Below are 17,379 nucleotides of genomic sequence, written 5' to 3' on the forward strand. Positions count from 1 at the left end.
GTCAACCTAAAATGTATCTCTTGCTGTCATCAGAGAAGATTCAGTACAGAACTTTAAAAAGTCATCTTAAAACCAAGAGTAAAGGGCTCATCCTGGTTTCCACGACTGAATCTGCATTAAACTGGCCAACTGTTTCGTGGATCTACACCCCAATTTTTGTATCCAAAACGAGGACTGAGATTAAACAGCAGAGGCTCGGTAGTGAAACAATGCTGTGACCCTAGCTATTGCCATCTACGTGACAAAAAGCAAACGATTTAACTCTTGTTTTTCCACCCACTTCCCATTAAATTGGCCAATTTTTTTACTAATAGGCTGGCTTGAGCATATACTGATCTCAAGTAGATGATATACATGCTAATTAGATGGCAGAAACAGTAAAATTCTAGAGGCATGGACTTACAATGAGTCAGATAACTTCTACTTGACATAATTTTGCAGGGACCCCCTCCCTCACAGTGACATTTTATGGTAGTGTCTTTCAAGTCATTTGCTCCTGAACCTTGATGACACAAGAGATACCAGACAGGACCGAATAGGTCTATCCAATGGAGACAGACCATCGTTGTTTTACATTGCTCTTGGTTAAGGACTGAAGAATTCCCAGGAAACTTATCTAACAATGATAGAGAAGTATCCCTCAGGAGAAAGCATGGAGTGGGGAGTGTAGTGAATTTAAGGAGAGAAAAGCATGTTTTGAGATATAAAAATATCTGGAGTCTCTCCATATATGTATTTGGACATATACATATTATTATTATAAAAGACCTGTATGTGCCAGGGGAAATTTAGGTTAGAAAGCATTTCTGTCAAGAGTGAGTGTCTGTCCCAAAATAAGCATCTGATTTAGGTCATGTGGTTAGAACTGTAGATGGAAAATTTTGCTGCACAAAGGGGTACGAGAAAACCAATGTTCACGATGCTTGAGTACCCCGAATGTCCTATGTGTGCACACCCGTGTGTGTGTGTGTGTGTGTGTGAGAGAGAGAGAGACAGAGACAGAGACAGAGACAGAGAGAATGGAACGGAGAGATTGAGAGAATGGAGGATTCTTCTGAAACCAAAATATACCAAAACACACTTTAACAAACATTGAATATTTTATACCCAGACCATTTATCTAAAATAGAACTTTAAAGATTCAAAACCTATTATATTTTTAATAAGTCAGGTCTGCTCTCCCGGGTGAGAAAATTGCAGTGGATTTTCCATTCCCACTCTACATGTAAATGTAATCCTTCTATATGTAGAAATGCAATAACCAAGCAAGAGATTTTCACAGACATTGGGTGGTGATGTAGGTTTGCACCCATTTTGTATTTTTTCCTTTCTTTGCTATGGAATGATTTAAATAGTGGCCCCAGGTCAAAGATCCCTGTGAATTGCAAAGAGTTTAAAGCACATGTGAATAAATTAAGGATCAAGTATCAGAGTTAGAACTTAAAGGTAATCTTTTTTTTTTTTTTTTTTCCAGAACAATGTCACCCCTGATCCTCTAGCTGGGAAATAACTGTTCTACTTAAGAATGAAGGGTATTGGGAATATAGTAGTATTTGGATTATATTAGAAATACGGTTTTACAGTGGGAAGTTCCAAAGATGCACTTGACTCTTATAATTAATACTACTCACTGGATATGCATGCACGTTTGCATGATTAAACAGGGAAAGAGAAATAATAGTTAAATGATGTTCGCAAATGGCAAATTTTAAAAAATGTATACTTTCATGCTGTGCCATTTTAAAATTTTAACAATTTCAATGATGTTGAAATGGCACATTTGCTGTCAACTTTCGAGTTGTGTCTCGAAAGCATATCAAAGTATATGCTTTGTGGCTTAGAAAATTCATTTGGCTTGAATGATGTATTCCTGATTTAAGGGGATGCTGCCAGATCTTCCTCGGCCTTAGAGAGGAATTCCTAAACAATCTGAGACATGGTTATTTCTGGATGCAGAATATTTGGAGTCTATTCTCTGTGCCAGCTGCACACAAATATTTTACTGCAGCCATTAAACATGGTGTCTTATTCATATGCAACTATGATCCAACCCAGACCTTTGCAGGGAAAGCATCTATCACTGTAACGATGAATAAAACTGAAAAACAAACAAAAATCAAACAAACAAAAACAAACTTTATATAAGGCCTTTCAAGGAAATCTCTCCAAGATAAGATTTAATCCACAGTCTCCCCAAAGAATACCCCCAAAGGGGATGTTAGTGCATTGTGGTTACACAACTCTTTATCTGCTCAGTTATACAATGAGGCTAATAAACAATGCCCAGGAACGCCTTAAACACTTACCAGTACTAGAGAAACCCATAAACAGAATGATGCGTGGGTGTTCCTTGATTCTTATGGAGACCGCTTGGTGAAGGATCTCTCATTTTCAAAGACAGACCATGCATCAGTATCTCCCTTCGTGTCTACTTAAGACCCACGTTTTCCTGGAAGGGCTAAGTTTGAACATCAGTTCCAAATGCAGGAAGGAATCCGTCCATATAGAGACCAGACCCAGGCAAGCTGGCTGTTTGCCGCCTCGCTTTGCATCTTTTCCTCCAGAGCTTTTCCAACAAGCTCAGTGTGGATACCAGGCCAGCAAGAGGAGGTGGGGCAGGGAGCAGCTTCAGGCATTGGAGAAAGAACCCAGAGCCCAGGATCTGGAGAGTCCCAGCTAATAGAGATGCCAGACCATCGGAGGTAGGGATACAAATCCTAATCATTACACATCACAGCTGTGCGATGGCAAATCCAAAGACCTAGACCACAGACCATCTACACCCTCAGCTCCTGCAGAATCCTACCTTGGGCCCACCTCCTTGAGAGGGACCCCATCCTTGTCCATAAGTGCAGTTGGGCAACTTCATTCACAGAAGCATCAAGTTCTTCCGACATCTCATGTCCAATACCTGTAGTCCATAGTTTCTGGGCAGAGAATAAGAAATCTGTGTACAGCAGGATGTTTAGCATTTACCCTCTAGATGCAAGCAGCATCCACTCCCAGCTGTGACGACCAAAAATATCTCCTGACATTGCTAAATGTATCCTGCGGGGTGATATTGGCTCCAGATGGAAATCACTCTCCAAGCCCTACTCCGGATTCACTGCGGTCTGGTCATCAAGCCCTCAAGATGGAATGCCCCCTGCAGCGCCGGGCTCCTGCTCCCATTGCCATGCTCCATAAATCAAGACCCTTGGAGAGTCAAAGTCTACAGGCTTGGAGCCCCTAAAATGCTAGGAAATGTCAGACCCTACCAGGACCCTCTGTTAACGGTACTGGGTTGCCGCTGCCTCATGTGTTCAGCCTTGGAGCCTACAAGGTTTCAGCACAGGGAGAGTGAAAAATTGAGAAATGCAGAGACCTGGATGGAAGACCCCTGATCTGCCACCTACCAGCCAAGACCAAGGACCCCAGGCCACACAGAGAGAAAACAGTGTAGAAACTTGGAAACTGAGCCCGCACGGTGGAAATGCTGGGAGCGGGTTGGTGCTGGGAATGCAGGGTGGGGGACACAGTGCTATGGTGATCATGGGGTGGAGAAATCTGAGTCAGTACATTTTAGACTGATCTCACGCTCTCTGTATATCATTGGAGTCCTTGCTCCTGGCAGGGTATGTTGTGGAGAATTTTGCTTATACCTAGATTATAAATCAGGATACTTAGGGTATTTGCTTTAAAAGATAGTTATTTGTACTGTTCTAAACACCAGTTCAGTATTTTCCTGATTATAGACTGATCCAACCCAGTGGAAAACTTTTAAGCATCTCTTTAAACACTGGGGGATAAAGAATTCTCTCATAACCTCTCCGCACGTTTGTGAGAGACATTTTCTTGAAGACTCTTGAGAGCGCACGCTCTGTTCTTCCAAGCACTCCTGAATGCTTCGCAGGAAATAAATCTCCCCATTCTCATTCTGCGGGAGTAACCCTCCCTTGATTTGGAACCTTGCAGCATCTTGGGAGCCACTGGGGAAATCAGGAACCACATCGGCAGCTACGAAACCAGAAATGCCTGATAAAAACCAGACACGAGATGGGCTTGGCTCATGCAAATGAACCTCTAATCATCTTAAAAGACGTCTTCAGGATTTTCAAGATGTTGATAGTAAAATTACCCTCCTCTGACTTACGTTTGCTGTATTGGTTCAGGAATTCTGAAAAAAAAATTTATTAGGAAATGTTGTGCCATAAGAATGCAGTCAAAGTGTTTATTTTATTTTTGGTGTAAAACATAATTAAGAAGACTGTAATTGTGTGTGTGCATATTTTATATATAAAATAAAATTATTTATATATATCATTTCATATATGGACATATATATGCATACTATATGTATATACTATGATATATAGTATACTATAATTAATACATAGTATGAAATATATAATATATATCAATATATCAATACATAGCACGTATAACAGTGTGTATAATATGTACTGTTTCAATATAAATAGTGTGCTATTATATTGTATACTTTATATAAAGTATACTCTGTATACTATACATGTGTTATATGTATACACATGTATATATGCTGTACAGAATGTTGACAGTATATAGGTAGTAATTATATATGTTTTTATTTATGTAATATTTAGAAGAGACAGTAGTTTTTGTTTGTTTGTTTGTTTGTTTGTTGTCATGGTACCATGACAGGTATAGACTAAGAGAGAGAGGAACTTGTCTTTCTTTTAGATGCAAGAATGTCTGGCTTTGGAGGTTTCTCATCAGTTTCACAGTGAACTGCTTTTGAGCATCGCAATGCAAGTCCTTGGCAATCACACCAAATTTCTGATTCTGAAAGCCCAAGAACAGCTTGGCACCAAGACAGCTCCTGTAGCATTAATGGAGCTGGGGTAGCTATTCCATCATACTTAGTCATGAAGAAATCAAAGTTATTGGATCCCAAAGCATGAGCAGCACATGATCTGTGAAATATCTACATCGGTACCCGAAGCGCCCAGAGCCCTCAAAACAGGTTTGTGGGAGGAAAGAATAAATTACATGAATGAATGAAAGCAGTGTGGGTGTTTAGGGGACTTGTGTGGATTTCCTATAGGGGCACAGTACGTTTGGATACAAAAGCAAAGTCTAATCATGGGTGATTTTCAAAACTCACATGCATGAGTTTAGCAACGAGAGAGTTTGATGTAAAGATGGAAAGTGTGGAAGCAATGTGATAGGAAAGGTTTTCCTTGCTTTGATGATGGATTAGAAAGGGAGTGGATGAATCCACCCGGATGATAGGAGGAAGGAGGGGGAAATGGGAAAGGTCTGTGAAGAAAGAGTCAAAGAGAAGTGGGGAGACTTCTTTAAAAGCTTTAAAGGCACAGAGAAACGAAAGGACCAAGAGAAAATCTCCTTGGGTGAGGACCAAGGAGATATTGGTGTGAGTCAGGCTCATTGAGCTGACTATGGATGGACATGGCTTTGTGGTTCTTTGTAGAAGTCAAGATGGGACCTGGGATGGAAAATCCACTGGTTATGTTTCTGGCCCCAGCTTGATGGCCTTGGGTGAGCTCACTGGCTTTGCATGTGTGTGTGTGTGACTGTGTATCTTAGTGTATGTGTGTGCCTTTGTGTGAGTGTATATGTGCATGGGTGATGGTGTGTGTGTGTGTGTGTATGTGTGTTGATGCATGTGAATGTGTGAATCTAAAATAAGGAATTCATAATAACACCTGCCTCAGAGCGCTGCAGAGAATATATCAGTTAATATGTAGAGAATATATCCCTTAATCCATGGATTTTACAAAGGGTGTCTGGCTCATGGCAAGTGTTTAAGAGTCGTCAACTCTTTTTCACAACCATTGTTAAGTTCTGTGCTGACAGACCGAGTCTGATTCACCTGGATAATCCCGAGCTTAGGCACCTGTCTGCACACGCCCACACAATGCATAAGTAAAGGAACACACCCAGTGAGGGCTTGGTTTCGGGGTTGCTGGGACAACGTTCAGACTTTAAACTAAAGCAGCATCACAATTGTCAGGAGGAACCAGAGCCAGGCCAATGCTCATGTCAAAACTGGAGGGATTTTACATCAGATTGGCAGGATCCAAAGTCAAACAGTCCGTGCTGGTGGCACAGCTGTCGGAGAGGAACCCCCTCGTGCTTTCATGGCGAGAGGGGACAGGCTAGTGCCAGCCGTGTGGGACACAACTGGGAAGAACTGTCCAATCGACGGGGGCACTCGGCCACTGGACCAGCCATCTTCCTGTGGTCACTGTACCCTCCAGATCCATCTGTACCTGTGTGAGGTGATGCGTTCAGGACACACTGCCTTGAAACACAGCACCAGGGCACATTGAGGGGTTTAAGGTGAAGGAATCTGAGAAACGGCAGGTGCAGGAAGGACCTTCCCCTGAAGCAGGTCGGGAAACCCTCGGGCGCAGGTGCCGTCCATATACCCAGAGAAAAGGAGCATCCTCCCCTCCCAGATGGAAGGGCACCGAGAGGAATCGAATCACAAAGAACAGACCTGCTGTCTCTCCCAGTTTACCCCACGTGCCCACAAGCTGCTGTCCTGTCACGTTTATGCACAACCCTCCACTCTTCCTCAAGCCCAGTATAAACACGCTCGGGCCTACGGGTGGACCTAGAGGTGATCATACGGAGTGTAGGAAGTCACACAGAGAAAGATAAATACCATATGATACCACTTACACGTGGAATCTAAACTACAGCACAAATGAATCTATATACAAAGCAGAAACAGACTCACAGACACAGAAAGCAAACTTACGGTTACCAAAGCGGGGGAAGGGGGAGGGATAAATTAGGAGTCTGGGATTAACAGATACACACTACTTTATATAAAATAGATAAACAACAAGGACCTACTGTATGTATAGCACAAGGACCTATATTCAATATCTTGTAATAACCTATAAGGGAAAAGAATCTGAAAAAGAATATATATCTATAACTGAAACACTTTGCTATACACCTGAAACTAACACAGTATTGTAAATGACCCCTACTTCAATTTAAAAAATAGTCAGGCTTAACTATTTCTTTGGGTCTTCATTTCCTTATGAAGTCTCCCCTGTGACATAAAACTTATATTAAATAAATGTGTATGCTTTTCTTTTGTAAATTGGTCTTCTGTTACCGAGACACAGCTGAGAACCCAGAAGGTTAAAAGGAAAAGGACATTTTTCCTCTCCTACGGAAGGGACATATGTACGTGTTTATTTACGGACATGTTTTCTGTCGTGTCAAGAGACTGGAAATAACTTATGAGGATCAAGCTGAACAATGCAACTCTATAGAGGCATGAAAAAAAAAGAAAAAGAAAAATTACCTTATGAAGGGATTTGAAAAGACTCTCCAGATAAAAAATTACTTAGGGAATAAAAAAGTGCAGATCTTCTAAATTTTGAATGAACAGGAGAAAAAATTCCCACATTTACATCTATATGTGTTTGTTTGTGTGTTTATTCTATTTGCATGCATATTTATTTTTGATTTTAAGTACAAAGAAACAACGGAACAATTTACAAAAATGTACAAGATTATCTAATGGGGTCAGCAAGGCTGGCTGTATGGGGCATATATAGAAGCTCAGCTTATCAATGTATATCCGTTTATACATTTGTTTTTAAATTTTGAAACATGTGAAAGTATCCCCTACTAAAATTTTAAATGATAATGTATTTTATGGAGGCACCCAAGCTTAATGATTTTTCTTGGATGTTCATAACTTTAGGTTTAAGAATTTAATTAAAAAGATAGGAAGAATTATTAAAAGGTAATGTTTACAATTTAGATATATGTAAGCACCATTGCCAGGAAATATTTCTGTGTGTGACGTTTCATTAATAGAGACTGTGGGAAATCAGCAAGGATTTCCATAGCTTATATTTCTCCAAATACCTTCATGTAACTATGAGACTGAAATCTGATAGATTATTTTTAAAAATTAATCTATGCAAGCAACATTTACAAAGGAGTTACTCTTATTAGGCTTTTCATGGATGAAATAATCATGTGTGCTGGTTCTTTAAAATTCACTCCCAAGGATGTCACTGAGTGAACGTTTCCTTATGTAATTAGAAAATAAGATTTACAAGAGATGGCCAATGGCTTCAATGAAGAAGAATTTCATGATATTTTACAGGAAGGCCAATTCTACAACCTGGGTCCCACATTATTCTGGTTTGATAGCCATGTTTTAAAAAGCATGGCCGTTTATATCAAAACTAGACTCTTTGTATAACAGCTAAAATGCATGTTTTTCTGAAATAATAGAGATGCACCTCTTCATTTCATTTTGTCCTCCAGAATCCCTAGGTTTTTGGTTTCAACACTGGCTAGTAGTCTTTGTACAGAATTTCATTCAAGAAATGCAATGTTTGGGGACTTCCCTGGCGGTCCAGTGGTTAAGACTTTGCCTTTCGATTCAGGGGGTGCGGGTTAGATCCCTGGTCGGGGAACTAAGATCCCACATGCCTTGTGGCCAAAAAGCCAAAACATAAAACAGAAGAAATACTGTAATAAATTCAATAAAGACTTTTAAAAAATGGTCTACATCAAAAAAATCTTTAAAAAAGAAAAGAAATGCGATGTTTGCCCAAGCCTGAGTGGTCACAATTTTGTCAACATTATTGAACATTTGCACCCAAGATACAAGAGGACATCTGCTCAGTACTGAGAACATTTGCTTTGAAATGAATCAAATTTCTTCTAGATAACTAGGGGGAAAAACCGTGTTCTTTTTCTTTTTTGATGAAAGAACACATTTTATCAAAGAATACAGTTTATCCAAGTAAACCACACTTACAAATTTTCAACTAACAAGTATAAAATGCTACGGACTTTTTACAAAATGCAAATAGATGCACAAGGACACAGAAAATGATCAGAGACTCAGAAACCAGCTCTCACGTCTCTCCAGCAGCCAAAGTTCCCAAAGGGTAAACACTGTCCTGACAGCTAACAAGATCGATGAGTTTTGCATTGGCTCTGACCTTTTTATAAATGGAAAGCTTGAGAACCATCAAGCTGAGGACATCACTTGAGAGCTAATTAGACAGAAGGAACCAGAGGTCACGCCCCACACCTGCAGAATTAGAATCTGCATTCTAACAGGTCGCCCTGGGGGCTTGCTTTCCTCTTAACCTGTGATTCCTGCTGATTTAAAAGAAACCACCCTGCTTCTTCCTTTTCTGATGACTCTTATCTCATGACCATGTGGTCCCCACGTGCTAATGATACTGAGCAGGACCCCGCAGGGCTCCTGGGCACAAAAGCCTTTCTGTGTCCCTCCCCCTGCCCCATTTGTTTGGTTACAGGAAATAGGCTTCATTCAGCCCCCATGACCTTCCCTGAGTTCCAACCGGGCAGGTTCAAACAGATGCTAATCCGGGAAGGGAGGGGATGCAGAGACAAGGGAGGAACAGCCAAGAGAAACAATGGTGCAGCCTGGGGGCAGGGTCCTGGTTTCCCCTCAAGGGATACATGTAACAATATCTTTCAGCTGTTTTGCAGATACTGAAAGCCCCACCAGGTGGAAGAAGTTAACTGCATGCTGCCCACCAGCACACAGACCCCAGACCAGTTGGAACCAGAAGGTCGATGATGCTGACGTCCGATGACCTCACCACCAACCAATCAGAATAAAGTCCATGAGCTGCTCACACCGTCTTTGAACCGTAACTATAAAAGTTTTCACGGGCTTCCCCGGTGGCGCAGTGGCCGAGAGTCTGCCTGCCAATGCAGGGGACGCGGGTTCGAGCCCTGGCCTGGGAAGATCCCACATGCCGCGGAGCAACTGGGCCCGTGAGCCACAACTACTGAGCCTGCGCGTCTGGAGCCTGTGCTCCGCAACAAGAGAGGCCGCGACAGTGAGAGGCCCGCGCACCGCGATGAAGAGTGGCCCCCGCTCGCCGCAACTAGAGAAAGCCCTCGCACAGAAACGAAGACCCAACACAGCCATAAATAAATAATAAACAAATTTTTAAAAAAAGTTTTCACTACCCTCTCCAAGTTGGGGGACACGGTTTTGAGGGCATTAGCCCACTGTGTCCCCCTTTGCCTGGCAAATGAATAAAGACATTCTCTTCTACTTCCCCCCAAACTCTGTCTCTGAGATTTAGTTCGGTGCCGCGGTACAGAGGCCGGATTCGGCTTCACTAATGGACCATCTCTGAAAGAAGGGTCCCCGCCGCACCAGCTCACATATGTCACAGTATCTTCTGGACAGTGGTAAAATGTGCGTTGCACGGATTACGTCTTAAAGAATGCTGAAAGCTTTCATAACTCCTTGCTCTAACCCTGATATAGACAGCTGAAGATATATGAAAGGCTAAGGGTATAGGAAAGAATGAACTAATTATTAGTTTGGTCAATTAAAGATATTTAGGTTGACATATGCATTGTATAGAGTGATAACTTTTGCCTGTTTTGGGTATGGATATAACTCCTTTGCTAATACACGATTTATGTGGTTAGGATGGTGGATGTGTTTTCATCAGCATTTACATTCTTTTTCTTTAGCATTCTCTCTTCTCTGTAGCAGGGTAGTCCATACTTTTGACCAGGTGGCTACTCCCCCGGCCTCTGTCTTGATTTGTCAACCAAAGTGTGTTTTCAGCCTGGACGTCTCAGGTGATTTTAAGGTCAGCTCACGAAGCATCACCTTCGTATGTCACCTGTACGTAGGTCATTGCCTATACTTCTATATCTTTCCTTGTTTGTACGGCTACCACAAGAGTCTGCATCATTGGCCAGCTTCAGGAAATATGTATCTTTTTTTCAAAATTCAGTGAGCATTGTCTGTCTACAGGGAAGAAACCTATTACGGCTTTTGGATTTTACACAGGTTCAAATATGTAAACCTGAAAGAGGAATTTTCTCTTACAGGTTCCTGGAGGAATTTTCTGCATTATTCAAAAGGTCTCTCCTCTATGACGGAGTTTGTATATTGTAATCCTGCCATCCCACCCACTTGCCCATGGCTTCAGTCATGATGACATGCGGTCATCATTTTCTGGTCATTCTTGACCAAGTCATTGAGTGAAACTGCATTATTAAATTACTTGGCAAAGAAACATTTATTCTGAGAAATAATATGTATAAAGAACAAGAACTCATATAAAGTAGTTCTCCTTACAAAATGATGAGTCTTAAACAGATAAAATTACAGAAAGATCAGATCTCAAAATGCCTCTTGTTTGAAACTTACTAACATGATTAAAGAAATAAGAAAGTATCATATTAAAAATACACTGACTGAGAAAATATTTGCAACTCACATACCTGACAGAGGAGTAATAGGCAGAATATCTAAAAAATGTATCCAAACTCAACAATAAAATAAATCAGACAATCCAATTAGAAAATAGACAAAACACAGGCATTTCACAAAGAGGTTGGACAGATGGCAAAGAAGCAGATGAAAAGCGATACAGTGTTATCAGGAATTAGGGAAATGCAAATTAAAATCACAAAGACATATAGCCACACACCTATGAGAATGACCAAAAAAAAAAAAAAAAAAAATAGTCACACCACCAAATGCTGGCAAGGATGTGCAGAAACTGTGTCACTCATACATTTCCATGGAAATGTAAATGGCACTGACCCTCAGCAAAACAGTTTGGTAATTCCTTAAAAAAAATAAACAAGGAGCTACCTACTATACAACCCAGAACTTTTGGACATATATCCTAGAAAAATGGAAGTTTATGGCTTCACTTGTGCATAAACTCTTGTTCATAATATTTTTACCACGTTTATTCATATAGGCTCAAACTGGAAGAGCCACTAAATGCTTCAGCATGGGAATGGTGACATAATTGTGTACATCCACAGAACGCCATATTACGTGCTTGAAATTAAAAAAAAATTAAAAAAATATATATACACCCACACACATACAGTGAGAAGAGAGAGGAGAGAGAGAGAGAAGAGATTGGTGGTTTCCAGGGGTGAAGGGGTTGTTGAGAAGGGTAAGGAAGGTGGAAGTGGCCATAAAAGGACACATGAGGGATCTCTGTGGTGATGGAAATGGTCTACACCCTTGTGGTGATATCACGTTACAATTTACCAAGATGGTACCACGCTGAAAGTATCCGAAGCAGGCGTGCTCTCCCTCTATATTATTTCTACAACTGCATGCGAATCTACAAGTTATCTGAAGATGGAAGTGTTAATTAAAAATCAAGCAAACCCATAAAAACTAAAAAAGCAAGCACAAAACATCCACTGGCTATCCGCAGAGGAAGGAACACCACTTGAAAGCATCTGATTTGAGAGGTGGACACTCAGGAGAGACAGAGGAGTGTTTCATCAATGGACGAGCACATTCCAGTCTGGGATCTGTGCCGTGAAGATGCACGAGAGGCCCCAGACCCTCCAACGGTCTCATGCGTGCCTCTAGTTGGGGGAACGAGAATGGGCAGCCTACCAGAAAGCTGACCCTGATCTGGATTACATTCAGTACAGGCTGGAATAGGAAATCAAGACCAATTATCCTGATTCAGCAGGCAGGAAAAATCCAGTCACACTCTTAAAGGAATTGTCAGCAATAAAGTCTCGATATCAAACTTTGCATGCACGCTTGAAACCAATTGCTGTCGAGCAGAAAGGGATTAAGAGCTGCATTTGTGCTCCTTTCAATAAGACTATGACCTCGATACAAGAACTACAAAAGCAAACAGACCTGGAGCTGTTACCACTAACTGAAGAAGCGAAAACTGCGGCAGGGCAATTAAGAGCTCACATATCAGACTTATGATGAAGAAATGGACTTGCAAAAAGGAACTCTAATGGGGAAGAGATCAATTCCAGAGAGATTTAGGAAGATGTCTTGTTAGCATTTGATGACTGTTGGTGGGGGGATGACAAAGGAGATTTGGCTTGGGTTACTGGATAGTGATGCCTTCCACAAGAGAGGGGAATACAAGAAGAAGGGCAGATATAAAGTTCAGCCAAAGGGATGGAATGGAAATAAAGAGATTTAAAAAAATATATGCATACACACTTAGTCTTGTAATTTCAGGCAAGTTAAGTCTCAATACCATTTTGTATCTGTTTTTGTATAATCAGGATAACACAGATGTCCTGGCCTATTGTAAAAGAAAATTATGTACTATCAGTCAGTCAAATGTGAACGAACACGCTTTGGAAATTAAAGGATAGAAAAAAAAAAAGGATTCTCCACGTGAGGAAAAGTCTGTATAGCGGAAATGCTAGCGGTTTTATTTGTGCCTCTGAGATAATGTCTACCCTAGACTATGCCTTCTTCCTCTGAGTATCGCTGGATGGAATACTGATGACTGAGGACTGTGGACAGCCCCTGCATAAGTCAGCTAGGGCGTCCATAACAAAGCACTCCAGACTTTGAGGCTTGCACAAGGTACAGTAATTGTTTCCCAGTCCTAGAGGCTGCAAGTCCAAGATCAAGGTGTCTGCAGGGCTGGCCTCTCTCCTGGGTGTGTAGACAGCCATCTCCCTACTGTGTCCTCAAAGGGTTGTCCCTCTGTGTGTCTGTATCCTCATCTCCTCTTCCTATAAGGACCCTAATTCTATTCCTATTCCATCAGGACCCACCCTAATGACCTCATTTTACCTTCATCCCCTCTTTAAAGACTCCAACTCCAAATACAGCCACATTCTGAGGTCCTGGGGGTTAGGGTTTCAACGGGTGAATTTTGAGGGGATGCAATTCAGCCCCTAAGGACCCCCAATACCCTTCATGAATAATTTTTTTTTTTTTTTACTTCAGTTACATTTGGGGCAGAAGCTGTGTTAGAGTTTGAAGAAACAATGCCCATAGTCTTTTCCAAAGGCAACCAGGACAAAGATGAAGTTGAAGCAAAGGTGTTAGGTTTTTGTTTTTTTTTTTCCCCTTACTTCCAACATGGAATTTTCCTCTAAATCTGACACATACCTTGAATTCTTCCTCTTCTCTCCATCTGCACTATTAATACCCCACTCCAAATCTCTGTTGTCCTTTGTCTGGACTACGGAAATACCTCCTAGTATGTCTCCCTGAGTTTGCTATCATTTCAGTCCTAGAATCCATTTGTCCACAAATAGCCAGAATAAGCTACTGATCTTTTTAAAACTTATATTAAACATATCACTTTACTGCTTAAAATGAGTGGATTTCTGATGCACTAAGAATCAACAATCCACAATGTCCTAGACAATTTTCAAGGTGTTACTTTTATCAAGGCTATATTTATGGCACCAAAAACACAGAAGGATTCTGAAGTTAATGTTATATTTCAACATAAATGGGCATTATTGTTCTCCGTATCTGTTCTTCTCTTTATTTTCCGGCTGCTATAAATTCGTATGATGTGGGTAAAGGAACTGGATAGTCATGGACCTCATTTCTTATATATCTGTTTTTGGTGGGTTATGGTGAATGGAAGAATTCATAACATTGGCCTTTTTCCTGTTTCTGCAGAAACTCACAGGTAGAGATTACATTCTGGTCAGGTGGAGATGTTCTGTTTGTGTGTCTAACATTTATATTTTTATTGCCTTTGGACTCTGTCCCACTTAATGCTTCTCACTCAAATGGCTGTTTATGGGTAAAGAAGGACTCAGAATATGAATGAGGGAACTGCATCTTTAAAGAAGAAAATATCCAGTTGGACCTGAAAAATGTGAAAGAAAAAAAAAACAAAACAAAACTTCCTGTGGATAAAATGCTTGAGGTATTAAGTAGAAATAGATTTATTACAGATTGAAATTATTAAAGATAAAGATAATAATTTATTAATTATCTTTAGGAGTATCGCAATGATCATTTCTGAATCTGGTGTAAGTATAAAACATACAACATCAGCACTGTACTCTAACTTTTACCTTACGAGGCCCCGAAATTAAAATCAATATTATAGTTGCATTTAGAAGAGTCTATGCTCAATTTCAGTGGCATAGACTCTTCTAAATACCAAAATAATTTTTTAAAGAGATGATTTTCTGCCCATGAAAACAATGAGAATGCTTGCTAACTTTACTGGGTTTCTCCACCCCAAAACCAAGTCTTCAACCAAACGTGTATGTATTTTTTCACATTAATTTGTATGCCTCATGTCTTTCAAACAGTCCTGTATACTGCAAGCCTTATTGTAAACTCAGCGTGCCTCTTGCCACCAGCAGTTTATTTGGAGTAATTTAATGCATATTGCAATCCATTTCCTTCAAGAACTAAAGTTTGAGGTAAGTCAGGATTCAGATCACAATAGCCACCGTGCAAATGAGTGACACCGGTCCCTTGGTTTTTCATTAAACTCTTAAGGGCTTGGGGGCCAGAATGGCCAGGATCAAGGATTTCCATTTGTCTTTTCAGATGCAAAGTTTAGCTGTATACTTAGCATTCCAGGAGCAACTAAATTCACACACAATAGAATTTGCCAAACATAAGCCAGGCAGGGAAAGCAGATGCTATCAGGTTGCTGGCTAGGTGTGGAGAGGCCTGAACGGGTCTCCCCTCCAAAGATGAGCCTCGTGAAACATCTCCGTGGTCCTCTGCCCTCCTGGTTGTCAGGGAGATGGGATGAGGAGAAAAGGGATTCACAGGAGGTGAGCTGACCCAGAGCCACGCCCGCACTACAGTGATTCCGGGCTCCTCAGGGTCAGGGGCCCGATCAGCAGCATCCCGTGGTCTGATTTGAGGCCTCTGATGGACGAGCCCTCCCAGACGTGTCAGCAGAATGAAGGTACCTCCCCAGGAGCTGCCTTTGGTTGAAGGCAGCATTTTCCAAATGCCACATCTGGAGGAATATTCCCCACGTTCATGGTGACATGAGGGACATCTAGCTGTCACAGTGGATTTATTATCTTACTCTTTAAAATAAATGAATAGACTTTATTCTTCAGAGCAGCATTAGGGTTACAGAAAACTTGTGCAGAAAGTACAGCGATTTCCCATATCCTCTTTCCCGATACCCGTGGCTCCCCCGATAATTAGTATCTTGCACTAGTGTGGTGCATCTGTTACAACTGATCAACCTACTGTCCGCTGGAAAAATGCACAACCTAAAAGTGGAGAATTATGTTTTATTGGGCAGATTTCCTGAGGACTTAAGCCCAAGAGGCAGCCTCTCAGCTCTGTTCCCAAGAGGTAGGGGAGGAGTAGGGGGTTTTGCAACAAAAACCAGGTAGAACATCAAAAGGTTACTGTTAATTGAAGAAAACCAGACATCTCAAGTTCATGAATTTAGTACTTTTCTATGTATGGGAAGATGCAGGAGTCTGGGCTCATTGAAAAGTCATTCCTTTGATGTGCACCTCAGCAACCTGGGGCCAGGATCCTATTTATCTCCATCCTGAATCCCCTCAGGGGGCACCGTTGGAAGCAGCTGCAGTGACTGAGGGCTTAAAGGCATCAACATCCTTTGTTTACCAATATGGCAGGTAACATTCTTCATCCACACACTTCATAGACACATCATCCGTGACCAAACTCCATAGTTTACATTCAGGTTCACTCTCGGTCGTGTTCATTCTGTGGCTTTGGACAAATGTACAATGACATGTATCCACCATTATGGTATCACACAGAACAGTTTCACTGACCCCGAAATGCTCTCCCTATTCACCGCGGATTTTTTTTTTTTAATTGTTGAGTTTTGTGCATTCTTTATGTACTCTGGATACCAGTCCTGTATTGGATGCGGAGTTGGCAAATATTTTCTCCCAGTAGGTACTTCGTCTTTTCATTGTCTTCACACGAGCTTTCAAGTAGCAAACATTTCTAATTTTCATGAGGTTCCCTTATCAGTTTTTCTCTCAGTGCATCATGTTTTTATGCTTTTGGAGTCAGCTCTCACAACTCTTGAGCCTAGCCCTTGATTCCAAAATTGTTTTCCTGTATTTTTCTTAAAAAATAACTTATACATTTGAGTCTATGATCAACTTTGAAGTAATTTTTGTTCAAGATTTGTGGTTCAGCTTTTGTGTTTGTTTGTTGCCTATGGATGGATGTCCAACTGCACCAACACCATTTGTTGAAAAGCTACCTTTCCTCCGTTAAATTGCTTTTGCAACCGTATCAAAAATCAGTTGACTTGTGGGTTGTGTGCGTCTTTCTCTGAGTCACTGTTGTGCCCCACGGAGCTCTGTGTGCCCCTCCGCCAATATGCCACACTGTCTTGATTACCATGGAAATACGGCAAGACTTCTTATAAGATAGCATGACACGTCTTACTTTATGCTTCTTTTTCATCAAATGCTTTCAACTATTCTAGGGCCTTTGTCTTTCCATATAAATTTTATAATAAGCTTGTCTATGACTACAAAAAAAACCTCGGTGGGATTTTGATAGGAATTGCATTAAAACCTACCAATCAGTTTGGGGAGAATTTGACTCTGGTGCCTTTGGGTGTCAGGGCTAGCAGGGTCGGAGGGTGC

The sequence above is a fragment of the Eubalaena glacialis genome, chromosome X, assembly GCF_028564815.1.
Source record: "Eubalaena glacialis isolate mEubGla1 chromosome X, mEubGla1.1.hap2.+ XY, whole genome shotgun sequence".
Lineage (NCBI taxonomy): Eukaryota > Metazoa > Chordata > Mammalia > Artiodactyla > Balaenidae > Eubalaena > Eubalaena glacialis.